The sequence below is a fragment of the Sus scrofa genome, chromosome 8, assembly GCF_054392235.1.
Source record: "Sus scrofa isolate SSC_HxYL_T2T_F1_AM1 chromosome 8, Sscrofa_HxYL_maternal_Yorkshire_Landrace_v2.0, whole genome shotgun sequence".
Taxonomy (NCBI): Eukaryota; Metazoa; Chordata; class Mammalia; order Artiodactyla; family Suidae; genus Sus; species Sus scrofa.
The window spans coordinates 96412333-96425922 of NC_139390.1; the positions used below are offsets into that span (position 1 = coordinate 96412333).

A 13590-nucleotide genomic window follows, 5' to 3' on the forward strand; every position below is an offset into this window, starting at 1 on the left:
GAAATTTAAAGATAGACACACAGAAAGAAAACTATGTGAATATGAAGGCAGAGATGGATGGGATGTTCATCTACAACAAAGATTGTCAGCAAACCTCCAGAAGCTAGAGAAGAGGCATGGAACCATTTCTTTATTTGGCTTTCAGAAAGATCTAAACCTGCTTGTTACCAAGTCCAAGCTTGTACTGCTTATAGCACCACAGGCCCATAAATTGAGAGATGAATTATTATGACAAATAATAGCAACTTTATTCAGAAAGCCAGCACATTGAGAAGGTTGTGGACTAGTGTGCCCAAGTTAGAACCATTGTACTCAAGCTAGAATTCAGTCTTCCTTTATACTAAAGAGGAAGGGACATGGTTGGTTGTTGCAAACTTCTTGGTGACAGAACCCTTTGTTCTTGCAGCTGTCTGCATAGCTCTGGTCACAGTGTTCCTATAAACCTCCAACAAAACAATTGCTATCTTCTGTTCTGCAACTTTCTCTCTCTATGTAAATGGAGTATTATATCTTTAAAGGTCAAAGCCTTGAGAATGGGCTATCATGTATATTCTACAAAAGTGCAAAACCAGCATGACTAAACTCAGGCAACAGAACACAAGTGTTAGAGCTAAAGGAATAGATCCAATATCCAGTCATATTTGTTCTCCTCTGTTGCAACTGACACCTTGATTTGGGACTTTTAGACTCCAGAACTGTGAAATAATAAATTTCTTTGTTTAAGCCACTATGTTTATAATACCTTATTGAAGCAGCTCTGGCAAACTAATATAATTAAATGCAGAGCTAAAAAAAAGAAAATAGAGATAGACTAATTTTGTTGTTGATTGTCCTTTAACATGATCACTTGTTCCCAACAAGAATTTTGTTTCTTACTTCCAACAGATTCAAGTAAAAAAATTAATGAATGATTTGGTTTACTTCCTATTTTACTTAACACTATCTTCCACACTGACTTTGGGAGGTGGGGGCAGGGGTAACTCCTCTCTGGCCCTTCTGACTGGAGCTTTTAATGATTAACACCACTTGTCAGGTCGCCTCCTTCATGCTCATGTATCATAAAGGTCTCCTGCAGCTCCCAGCAGTGTCATACTAATTCGGTACCCTAGCAAAATTAGCAGCAGGAAACAAACCTTTTGTAATTTTCTTCCTTTATAAATAGCATAGTTCATTCAGTAAAGGATAGCAGTTCCTGCTGTAATTGTTTCTGCACTAAAAACTTACTTCCTTTCTATCAGTTTTAAAAATCAATCAAAATGAATGCACATAAAATTAACCAGCCTACTGAGAAAGGGAACATTCCTTTTACTTTGGAACTCTTCTGATTTCATCTCTCAGAGTGGGTCTGTTGTGCAGGCATTTTTTAGGACGAATTCAATAACATTTAATGTGTCTTCAAGTTGCCACTGGAGAGTGAAATTACAGATGGAGCATGAGGGATATGCCTCTGTATTTTTATCTCAAAAAAAAGATACTTTTCTCAATGAAACAGTTAATGTTTATCATTTCAATGTGGAATTTTGGACTTTGTTTCCAAAGGTGAATATAAAAATTGTAAACCAAAGGAAATGTAATGTAGAGAAGGCAAGTATATAGAATTTGTAATTTCTTAGTATGGAAGAAATTTCATCTCAAGCATCCTCTAAAGTAGTGTAATACATCTTCTTTAAAACCGACTAGAAGTTTAATGGACATAGACTTCAGTTATTTAAGAGCTTACCAATTTTTATGCTTTTGCAATTTCTATGGGGGAAAAATGCATCAAATTGGTTGACATTTCTCCTTAATCTTAATTCCAAGTAAATAAAATTGAAGAAAAAAAGGTATCCATCTATTAAGACAATAATAAACTGATCAAAAATAACTATCTTATACAAATAACAAGAACAACATTCAGAACAAAACATAGAAAGACAAAATTTGGAGATGAGGGAGAAAATAAACAAGTAAACCTATGTCAGTGTATTTAATGATATAAATAGAATTGATAATTTCACTATATAGTAGAAGTCCATCATGAGCCTTAACTGAGCTCTTTGCTGGGTTGCAAACATGTCTGGATTTCTGGAAGTGAACTAACATGACTGGGCAGAAGTCCAAGCAAAAGAGCTTGGAAGCCCCTTGGAAAGAAATAGTCAAAGTCTTGGGGGAAAGAACTCTCTTAGGGAGTTTGTCTTGCACACCTGCCCCTAATGACAGCATTGTGGGACTTCAAGTCCTCCCCAAAGAGATAGAACTCAAAGCCTCTGGCCAAGACTAGATTACCAGATCCTTAGCATGGCCCCACCTATGTCCTTGTAATTCCCCCTCCTCCACCTTGAGCAACCTGGCCTACTCCTACTAGGAATGGTATGTGGCCCACTTCTCACCCCATCCCTATAGAGAATTTATATGCCTCCAACCAATCAGTAAATGTATCATAAGTTCCCTCTCCCCAGCCAATCAGCAGGTCAGCAGATATATTGTAAGACTTGTCCTCACCCTGGGCTCTAAAAACTGACAGGACCCTATGCTTGGGGTCAGCACTCCCTGATCCTCTGGAAGTTGCCCTGCTGAGCTAGCAGCATCTCTTATCTGAAACCCTTATTTCTCTCCAGTGTTGGTTCTCCTTGATTATAAGGAAATCATACCACTGCACTATCGGTGTCTCTTATCTCAATAAACACTTCTTTCTCTTCACTTCGCTATGCTGGAAAATTATTTTTCTGATCCATGCACAGACCGTGACAAAGATTGTAGATTTCAAATTCCCTAGGTTTTATACATGCAAATTGTTGGTTAAAATTCACATTTGTCCTCCCCCTTGAATATACCAATCCCAGTCTTCCATAGGCTCATGAATAACTTTAAGATTGAGATAAGGTTATTTAAAAAAAAAAGAAAAATGTTTATTTTTAAATTTCAATGATATATAGAGAAAAATCGTATTGTTTTGCAATTTGTATAGTATAGTATAACTGCACAGTACAAGAGAAATATTGTCTGTGAATTGATATATAACACAACACTATATTCAAGATCAGTCGGTAGTTCTTTCTGTCGGTCAGGGACCCAGCACTCTTATGCCCAAGGCACAAGGGACCCAGCACTCTTATGCCCAAGGCACAAGGGTCAATCATTACCAGCACTTCCTGGTAATGGTAGTGTCCCCAGCAATGACAAGGGAGGTATATCCTAGATGCAAGAGTTTACATTTTCTAGAAAGCAGTTCAGAGACAAATACTGATGATAGTCTTCAAATACACTCAGTTATCAATTGCTTTAATAAACGGGACTGGCAGGAAAAAAAAATTTGCAATGCTAAGCAAGTATTTTTTTTTTATTCATAAATGATTTTTACATTGCTTCATTTAGTTCTATCATTTCCAATTTTCTGTAAGCTTACCTTTAGGAAAAAAATAATTTTAGAGTAGTTTTAGTTTTACAACAAAATTGAAAGTTACAGATACTCACAGTGTAACCCCTGACCCCACACATGCATAACCTCCCCTCACCCACCAGAATGATAACATTTTTTTTAACCAAAGATGAACCAAAATCAACACATCATTACCTAAAGTCCATAGTTCACCTTAGGGTTGACTCTTGGTATTGTACATTCTATCAGTTTGTGGAAAGGTATAACATATATTATCGTAATATCAGAAATTACAGGGTGTTTTACTCTAAGAATTCTCTGTGTTCCACTGCTTCATCTCTGCTCACTGACACCAACACTGCTACAAACACTGGTCTTTTTAATGTCTCCTTATTTTTGCCTTTTCCAGAATGTTATATAGTAGAAAACATACAGTATGTAGGCCTTTTCAGATAGGCTTCTTTCATTTACAAATATTCATTTAATTTTCCTGCATGTTTTTCATGGCTTGATAGCTCAGTTCCTTTTAGCTCTGAATGACATTCATTGTCTAGATGCACCACACTTTATCCATTCTCTTACTGAAGGTTATCTTGTTTACTTCCAAGTTTTTGTAATTATGAATAAAGTTGCTATAAACATCTGCATGTAGATCTTTGTGTGGACATAAGTTTTCACTTCCTTTGGGTAAACATTAAAGAGCATTATTGCTGGCCAGAGTCAAAGTGTTTTGTAAGAAATTACCAAACTCCTTCCAAATGGATATAACAATTTTCATTTCCACATATTTTCATTCCCAACAGTAAATGAGAGTTCCTGTTACTGCATTTACTAACCAGCCTTTGGTGTTGTCAGTGTTCTGGATTTGGCCATTCTAAGAGAGGTTTAGTGGTATCTTATCATTGTCTTAATTTGCATTTTCCTGATGATGTATGATGTAGAACATCTTTTCATATGCTTATTTGCCATTTGTATATTTTCTTTGGTGAGGTGTCAGTTAAGTTCTTTGACCCATTTTTTAATATAGTTTCTATTTTCTTATCACCAAGTTTTAGGATTTCTTTGTATATTAATCCTTTATCAAATGTGTCTTTTGCAAATATTTTCTCCTAGTATGTAGCTTGTCTTCTCATTCTCTTGACATTATCTTTCACAGAGCAGAGGGGTTTTAGTTTTATGGGGTTTTTTGTTTTGTTTTGTCTCTCTCTCTTTTTTTTTAGGTCTGTACATACAACATATGGAAGTTCCCAGGCTATGGGTTAAATCAAAGCTGCAGCTGCCAGCCTGTACCACAGCCACAGCAGTGTGTGGGATCTGAGCCACATCTGTGACCTATGCCACAGCTTGCAGCAATGCCCATCCTTAACCCACTGAGTGAGGCCAGGGATCGAATCCATATCCTCGTGAATGCTAGTCAGATTCTTAACCCACAGAGCCACAACATGAACTCCTGTTTTGTTTTTTTATTAAGCCTCATTTATCAGTTATATCTTTCATAGATTTTGTGTTTATTGTGTTGTGTCTAAAAAAGTCATTGCTATACTCAAGGTCGTCTAGGTTTCTTCCTATTATCAGAAAAGACTGATAACAGGAAGAAATTTTTAAAAGAAAGAAATTTTTAAAAGAAAGAACTTTAATGGTTTTGTCTTCATAATTTAGGTCTAGGTCTATTTTGAGTTAATTTTTGTGAAGTGTATATAAGTTCTCTGTCTAGACTCTTTTCTTTTTATATAAACATACATGTTCAGTTATTCCAGCACTATTTGTGTAAGAGAATGACTATATTTGCTTTGCTATATTGCCTTAGTTCCTTTGATCATATTTATGGAGGTCTATTTCTGGGCTGTCTACTCTGTTTTATTGATACATTGATTCTTTGCCAGTACAACACTTTCTTGATTACTATAGCTATATAGTAAAATTTGAAGTCAAATAGCATAAGTTCTCCAACTTCATCCTTCTCTTTAATATTGTTCTTCTCCTTAATATATTTCATCCTCACCGTCTCAGGCTTTATACATGGAATCCCCAGAATGGAGGCTGTGGTAGTTTTCTTTTCCTCTCCCAATTGGGTGAAGATGGGAGAAAAGTAAGTATGAAAAGAAAATTATATTTAATAATAACTTTCTCTTAAAAAGGAAGAACATATGCTTTTTGACTCGGTGAACTTTAGGATCCATTGGTTGATATCCAAAAATTAACTTTCTGGGATTTTAATTGGCATTGCATAGTTTAGCTTACATTTGGGCTAAGAAATCAGTCAGTAAAGACAATATGATAGAGTTGACCCTTGAACAACATGGATTTTAATTGAGCAGATCCAATTATATGATGATTTTTTCAGTAGTAAATATTACAGTACTACATGACCTGAAGTTGGTTCAATCTGCAGGTACAGAACTTCAGATATAGAGTTATCTGACTACAAATTATGTTTGGATTTTCTATTATACTGATGGTTGTCACTCCTTACCCCTACACTGTTCATGGCTCAATTATACTAGCAAAATTTTGGAAAGAATAATTCCTATAAGTTGAATCATACTGCTGAGTTGAGAAAAAAATATAAGAATTTCTCTATGGCAATAAACTCTGTTCTCCATGAATGTCATCTAAAATTAGAAAAATGAAGCTACATTCCACAGCTATTTGCTGAATATAAACTGAAAAACTTCAAAACATAGAGACTGTTCAGTATCAGCCTGGTATTATCACATTGGGTTCACACCCATTTATTTTTGAAGGGTACTAAAATACATGATTCATCTGAACTCCTAGGTTGTTTTGGTGTCATGCAAACACTTTGCTAAAGATAGTCCAAAGTATATGATGCTTTCTTATGATTAAGTTGGGTTATGAATTATTAGCTACTATTACTAAAGACATATTAAATTCTAAAAATTGATTTTATCTACCAAGAGAAATGATGAGTCATACATTTAAAATAGGAAAGTAAACATGCATTTTTTTTGTTCAAAATTGTCACATTTTAACTGTAATTTCTTTCCCATGCATGATATTCTCTAAAGGAGCCTATTCATCAAGGGAATAATTTAACTTCTAATGTATTTAAACTCTAAAAACCAAAAATACCAAAAATAAAAAAAAAAGTCACAAACAAGTTGTTGCTTTTTTTTTTTTTTTTTTTTAGATTGAGACAAAATGCCTTGCTATTAATATTATTCTTATTTTGTTTTGGACCTGTTGAGCATAATAACATGAATGAGATTCTAGCTGTGATTATTTATTCAAGCAAAAACAGAATTATAAAGGGTGGTGACACATATATCATTGCTGCTGTTAGAAACAGCTTTGAAAATTCAGTCTCAGTTGAGTGTATTAAACCCTATGAATGACTGGGCAGGCAAAATTATAGTCCACTTGGATAATTATAGTTCACAGTCATATCTAATGGGATCTGCATAAATCAGGGTATTGTTTGCTACAAAATGTATTTATACTTGTCAAATTATTATAATTGGACATTTACAAAGGACCATTTCAATTCATAAACATGACTTTTTAGATGAATATTTATAAGGCACTTGTTAAAGAAAATAAATTTACTCAGGTAATTTTGAACTATGATTTTACAGCATGTAATATAATACCATCTCTTTCTAAGGAAACCTCTACTAAGTGTCTGTTGATGACAGAGTTCAAAATTAGATAGAGTTAAATGAGATCCTTTTAGCAGTTCACAGGGAAAAATATTTCACAGTATCTGTGTATCAACAACAAAAAAAACCACTATCATAAATTTAAATTCTAAGTCATGGGGCTAATTCTGTGGAAGGAATAGTACCAAGATGATACACATTGGCAGACAGATGTGCATCCCATACTTGTATAATGTAATCCTACATCGTTGAAGTTTCAAAAAAAATTGAGTAATAATCCAAAGTGTCAGGAATTATGAAGTGAAATGATTTTAGACCACCACGTATTCTACTTTGGATACTTCATTTTTTGAATTTGAATTCTTTTTCTTCTTATTCAATATTAATTTCCTTATTAGTCAATTTAACATTAAAAAACAGATCCTTTGCATAGTCTTTGACTGTTAGAGGCACTACCTTTTTGGGGAGTGTACATAGCCCATATAAGGACTCAATTTCTTAAATCTTTGACTAGCTATCTCTGTTGCTACTTCTATTAATATAATGCTTATTCTATATATCATGATATCTATATATCATGGACAACATTACTGGAAAATGCACTATCATTTATTATTAGGACATGGACCACAAAACTGTTCCTAGTTTCTTATTCTACTGAATTGGGCTGGACCACCAGAAGCTGAGAAGTTTTCTATAAAAATAAGTCCATGACAGAGAAGTGTTTATGGCCTGTTTTTTGTGCTTCGATCCCAGCATGAAGTCAGGTTCATTCCCCTTTGATCATCCAAGGTTGATTATCTCCTCTAAGTTACTCAGGACTATATTAAAGTAACAGCTGGTTGGAACAAGGGCATCTAAGGGCAAGTTGTATGAGTCAGAAGCATATACAGCCCTTTTAGTTCTATACATAACCCCCTTATCCTCATTGGCAAAACTTCCTTTTCCACCCAACTCTACTCAAGTAGAGTGGTCTAGTTTTGTTTTTGAGAAGTGCATTTTCTCCTGTATATCCATCAAAGCTATATACCTCTTCAGGAGGAAAGACAGTTTTGAGTTTCCTCCAGAGACTGGAATGTCACCCTAACACCCTTCTCAAATTACAGATTGCTTGTTCCCTGATAGGAGCATATGCTTTCACAGTTGTAATTAGCATCTACTCTGTCTTCTTAGAACATCTTTCCCATTTGTCTTTGAGTGCTTAATTTATTCTCATCATTCAAGATTCAATTAAAGCAAGATATTATCTTTAAATCTTTTTTCTCTCAGAACTTGCATCAGATATTCTTTGAAATTTCTGCATGTTAGTGACCAGACTTTCAATAATATTTTTAAAACCTATATTCCTAACATGACTGTGAGTTTCTTAACTGTGCCCAGAAGCTTTGGTCATTAAATTCTATATCCTTAGTGCCTACATCTAATAAACACATTTTCAGCATATGAAGGGTTCATGATAACTCTTATGAAAGCCTTGATTCTTAAGAAAAATACTCTACTTATTTTAAAACTTGAATATAGTTCCTATGTTGCATTAACCAGTTATGACAATTTGTCTAACTCTGTGGATGATGAAAGAGGCTTGATTCTGAAAAAGGACATATGGGCAGAGGACTAGAAGGGAAACGTTGGATCATGTTAATGATCTGGGCAAGACTTCCCAGCACCTTCCTATATTTCAGTCTATTGTTATCTGCACACCTTCCTATACTCTCTCCTGTATTAAAAGGGATAGAAGTCCTAGTACTGCATTTATCAAACTCTCCTTCTTCAAGTGTTCTCAATATGATTAATATTCTGCCATCTCATATATTTCTATGAGATTTTCATATAAAAATAATAAAAAATACAAATTGCTTTCACATTAGCAATACAGAAACACATGGGCTTTACAGGCATGACATTCTGCAGCAACTTCTAGGTCGTTCCCCTGTGAGTGCCCTGGGACACCATTGCAATAAAACATTCAGGATGTCAAAGAAAGTGACTTTTGCAGAAGCATTGCAAGAATTGGGCATTGAGGGGAAAAATAATCCATATCCAAGAGGTTTGTTTTTACGAGGAGAAATCTCTGCCCTCTCCTTACTGAAAAGAATCCTCAATAATTGTCCAGCCATCAGGTGACTGGCTGGTTTCCCTGGGACATAAAACCCAAATGGTGAGTCAGTATTGACCTTTTCTTTTGGCTGGTAGACACTCAGCAGTAGTGGTGGTGGCAGGTGAACCTTGCTGAGGAAAAGTTCATGTTAAATCCTATCTTTAAGCACCACCTCATCTGTCAGGGCCACACTGAATATGAGCCAATTGAGAAAACACCCGGTTGGTAAAGTTATGAATGTATTCAGACTATCAGCTCAGAAAACTCATCTCAGATTTCCATTTTGGGTCTATTTCTTAGCACTATTTTTAAAACACTGTATCTTTCCATATCTGGCAAAATGTCTAACACAGTATTGTTTAACAATAAGGACAAAGAGGAAAGTCTTGGAGAATAGACTCGTGGCTGCCTGGGGCGGGGGGGAGTGGGAGAGATCGGGAGCTTGGGGTTAATGGATGCAAACTATAGCTCTTGGAATGGATTTACAATGAGAGCCTGCTGTGTAGCATTGAGAACTATGTCTAGATACTTACATCACAACACAACAATGGGAGGAAAAAGTATGTATACATGTAACTTGGTCCCCATGCTGTACAGCGGAAAAAAATAATAATAATAAATAGGGAAAAAAAAAGATGCAAGTCTCTGAATCATAGGTGATATTCCCTTTGGGTCTGCCATTTAATACTCCCTGAAGAAGTATAGGACCTCACTAAAGATGGAATCAACGAAGTCTCCAACCCCCGCATGACTGAGGATCTAAATCCTGCTCTTTAAATGCTAGCTGAGAGCAAGAAAATAAGAAATGGGTAGTGGAAGGAGAAAGTCAAAATGCAAATTACAACTGTGTCACCCACTGAAGGAAAGAGAACTTTAACAACAATATGCATAGCATATTTATATTTTCTTACTTGCTTTGCTATGTACATCTTTGTATAAATCAACTTATCTTCTCTTCACTTACTAATTTATATGAAGTGTTGATGGTTCATACAAATTAGTTTTTAGCAACTAAATATATCAAAGAGAGGTTGCAACTAAATTTAACAAATAATTAATGTCACTCAAGGATGGATTTGGTGGTTTGTGGTACTTTGGGTCCCAGTTTTAGGGGCAGAGATTGGGGTAGCTTTGTATGAAGAGTAGCTCTATCATATTAGAAGGAATCATGTTGTTTTTAGCATTGCTGCAGGATGAAATTTTAAATATTGGCTAAAGTGGTTTCTAATATCTATTATTTCTTTTGGCACCCAGCATTTATTCCTAGGCTTTCCAGTGTTCTTTCTATTACAAGAGAAAAAGCTGGTAACTAGATTTTTCAGACTGTCTCATATCCAGGTTTCAGTGTATGATTCATGTTTGGTGGTAGGATTCTATATTTTTATTTGAATTGTTAGCCCATATCATTATCTAACATACAATGTATTTTACTTTGTTATGGTCATTCTCTCATACTAGAATGGCAGTTGTAGAAGAGTAAGGATGTTTCGTCAGTATCTGTGTGTGTGTGTGTGTGTGTGTGTGTGTGTGTGTGTGTGTGTGTGTGTGTTTGTGTGTGTGTGTGTGTGTCTTTTTAGGGCCACACCCACAGCTTATGGAGGTTCCCGGACTAGGGGTCAAATCGGAGCTACAGCTGCTGGCCTACACCACAGCCACAGCAACACCAGATCCAAGCCACGTCTGCGACCTACACCACAGCTACACCAATGCTGAATCTTTAACCCACCTACACCAATGCTGAATCTTTAACCCACTGATTGAGGCAGGGATTGAACCTGCATCCTCATGGATACTAGTCAGATTCATTTCTGCTGAGCAACGAAGCGAATTCCTGTCAATATCTTTAACCCCTACACCTTCAGTGCCTAAAACAAGAGGCTCCATAATATGTGCTGACTGAATGGTTAATAAATGAATGAATAGTAAAGCTAAAAGGAGATATAAGAAAAGCAATGATTTTATGTGAATTTGCACATTGAAATATTTTAAATAAAACGAGGACCATCTCAGTCTTTTGGTTGCTAACACATATTGAGACATGGGCTTGGCTAATTTTTCAACTCTTAATTTTATAAGAATATTCAAATGATATCAGAATCCACTGCATTCAAAAACAAAAGTACAAAAAAGAAAAGAAAAATTGAGATCTCAGGTGAATGTGAAAATAAACCTTCTAAAATTTGTGTGAAAATAGTGAGGAAATGAAACACATGAACAGAAATATGGTCAGTGGCTGCATCATTAAATACAAAGTTATTGATTACACAGGTTAAATTGAATATCATATCTATAATAAAGAAAAATGATAGTGCAATCCATTGCCTGCAATTTTCTTATCCTAAACACTAGATGTTATTTTACTTTTGCCCTTCTACTTACATCAGAGATGTTTCTCAACTACTGGTGTTTATATCTGTTTCTCCAAAGGAATTATCAACCATTGGAGGGAAAAGTCCATGTGTTGGTTATCTATGTGTTTCTCAGGATACAGCATAGCTGTGCTTACAGAAGACGAAACATACTTTATATTGAATCAAATTGAAAGGAAACATTTGATGTTGCTGAATAGCTAGCTAGAAATTATCTGCATCTACAGAGTTTAATTTCATATATGCTAATAGTACATTGAATAAGGCCATATAAAAGTAACACAAACTTAACCAAAAATGCATGCTTTCAATTCAGAATCATAATTAATGGATTGATAAATGATTCTTTCACAGAAGACATTTAATACCATTCAGTATTTCCTTTCAACCAGGCACATCCTTGCAAAATAAGCATCAGAATCATCTCTTTCAAGTTATTTAAATGATTCTGTTTTTGCTTTTTAGGGCTGCATTTGTAGCACATGCCTTAACCCACTGAGCAAGGCCAGGGATCGAACCTGCAACCTTATGGTTCCTAGTTGGATTTGTTTCTGCTGTACCACAACGGAAACTCCATTAAGTGATTCTTAAGTTAAAACATTTTATATCATAATTGCATTGTTAGTCATTTGAAAATTCTAATGTAAAAATGAATGTATTATTTCAACAAAAATTAACCCCAAAATTGTCCAAACTTCATGTAACATTCTTTATTTGGACTTGAGAAAGGATAAAAGTATACACTCATCTATATCTTATTATTCAGTTTTGACCTTATTTTATTTAATTATATATTTTATGTTTATTAGGCATCTCTATTAATGTAGATGAATCTCTTTCTCCTTGTAGTGGCTCATTGAACTGATAGTTTTGACATTTCTTCCTCAAAAAAGCATGCATAAAGTGTCATCATAAAATCTAATTTACAACTGTCCTACATTTGAATACAACTGTTTCTATACACTCGACTTAGTTATAACACTTGTTAAATAAATTTGCATGTCATATGTGAGATTTTTGTTGATGAAATGTGTTCTATGAGAGACTCAATTGTCAAAGTGTTATCTTCATCAACTTGAGATTTCAAAAGCAAAAATCAACCTCTTTCATTTCACTTTTTCTGAAAAACAATTTTTGAATAACAGTTGTTAGAGAGCAATGATTATATTCTTCATTTCAGGAGAAAAAAGCATTACTAAAATGATACCTTTTGCTATTAGACTCAACACTGTTATTTGTTGTAGAAATACAGCTCAGAATATCATCTATCTATCTAATTCATGCAATAGATATCTGAAATGCTAAAATGCCAGGGATTGTTATACCATTATAAATCTTATTAAATGGCACAAATTTCACTTAAAGTATTTCTACTACTTGATAAATCTATCACCAAGAAGTTAGAAATGACTATCAGGTGATTTAGTAAATTGTGCTATAATTACATGCAATATATTGGAAGCATCACCAAAGTTCTAGTCATTCTGGAGATACTAAAAAGAATGCTTGCTTGAGAGCAGAACTGGCTTCTAGTACTAGACCTATTTTTAATTATATAAAATTGTGAGGCCCTCATTTACTCATCTGCAAAATGTAGAATATAATACTTGTCATTTGGTTCTGGCTTATAGTAAGCAGCATTTAACAGTCACAAAAAATGCTTTTCATATTCTAAGGTGAACAAAATGTTGCTATATTTTGTGTATCTCTAGGAGAGAGAACAGGTCAAAGTTTGAAGCCCTGAGATGGAGCTCCTTGAAGCCAAAGGGTAGAATAAGGACTTTGGGTGCTGGAAGAAAGCCTGCAATTGGGATTCAGAGGAATGGGAAAATGTGTACTTAGATTGTGTCCTCCAGGCAAATTTTCTCTTTCTCTTATGCATATGTGCTTCTGTCCTATATTGTACCTAACTTCCCATCTTTCTGTCAGCTATCTTAAACCAGAAATCTCTGGACATTTCATAGCATTTCTCTTTCTCTCCTTATGTTGCATCATCTACCAAATCCTATCAATATTATCTCTGGAAATTTGTTTTTAATTATTTAATACAGCACATATAAAGCTTATGTTAAGTTAATATTTTATATTATTATCTAGCATGGCATTAATTTCATCATATATATGCATATATATATATGCATAGCA

At 34.7% G+C, this 13590-nt stretch overlaps 1 long non-coding RNA gene across 6 annotated transcripts in view; it reads left to right on the forward strand.

Annotated features, from left to right (window-relative positions):
- The window catches only part of LOC102166855 (uncharacterized), a 550511-nt gene that overhangs the window by 435216 nt on the left and 101705 nt on the right, over positions 1-13590 (forward strand). Inside the window, exon 8 of one of the 6 annotated variants that reach the window (XR_014812961.1) lies at positions 5369-5447. The exons of the other annotated variants lie outside the window; for them this stretch is intronic. This is a non-coding gene — a long non-coding RNA (uncharacterized LOC102166855). The remainder of the gene's footprint in view (positions 1-5368; positions 5448-13590) is intronic. 6 annotated transcript variants of the gene reach the window in all.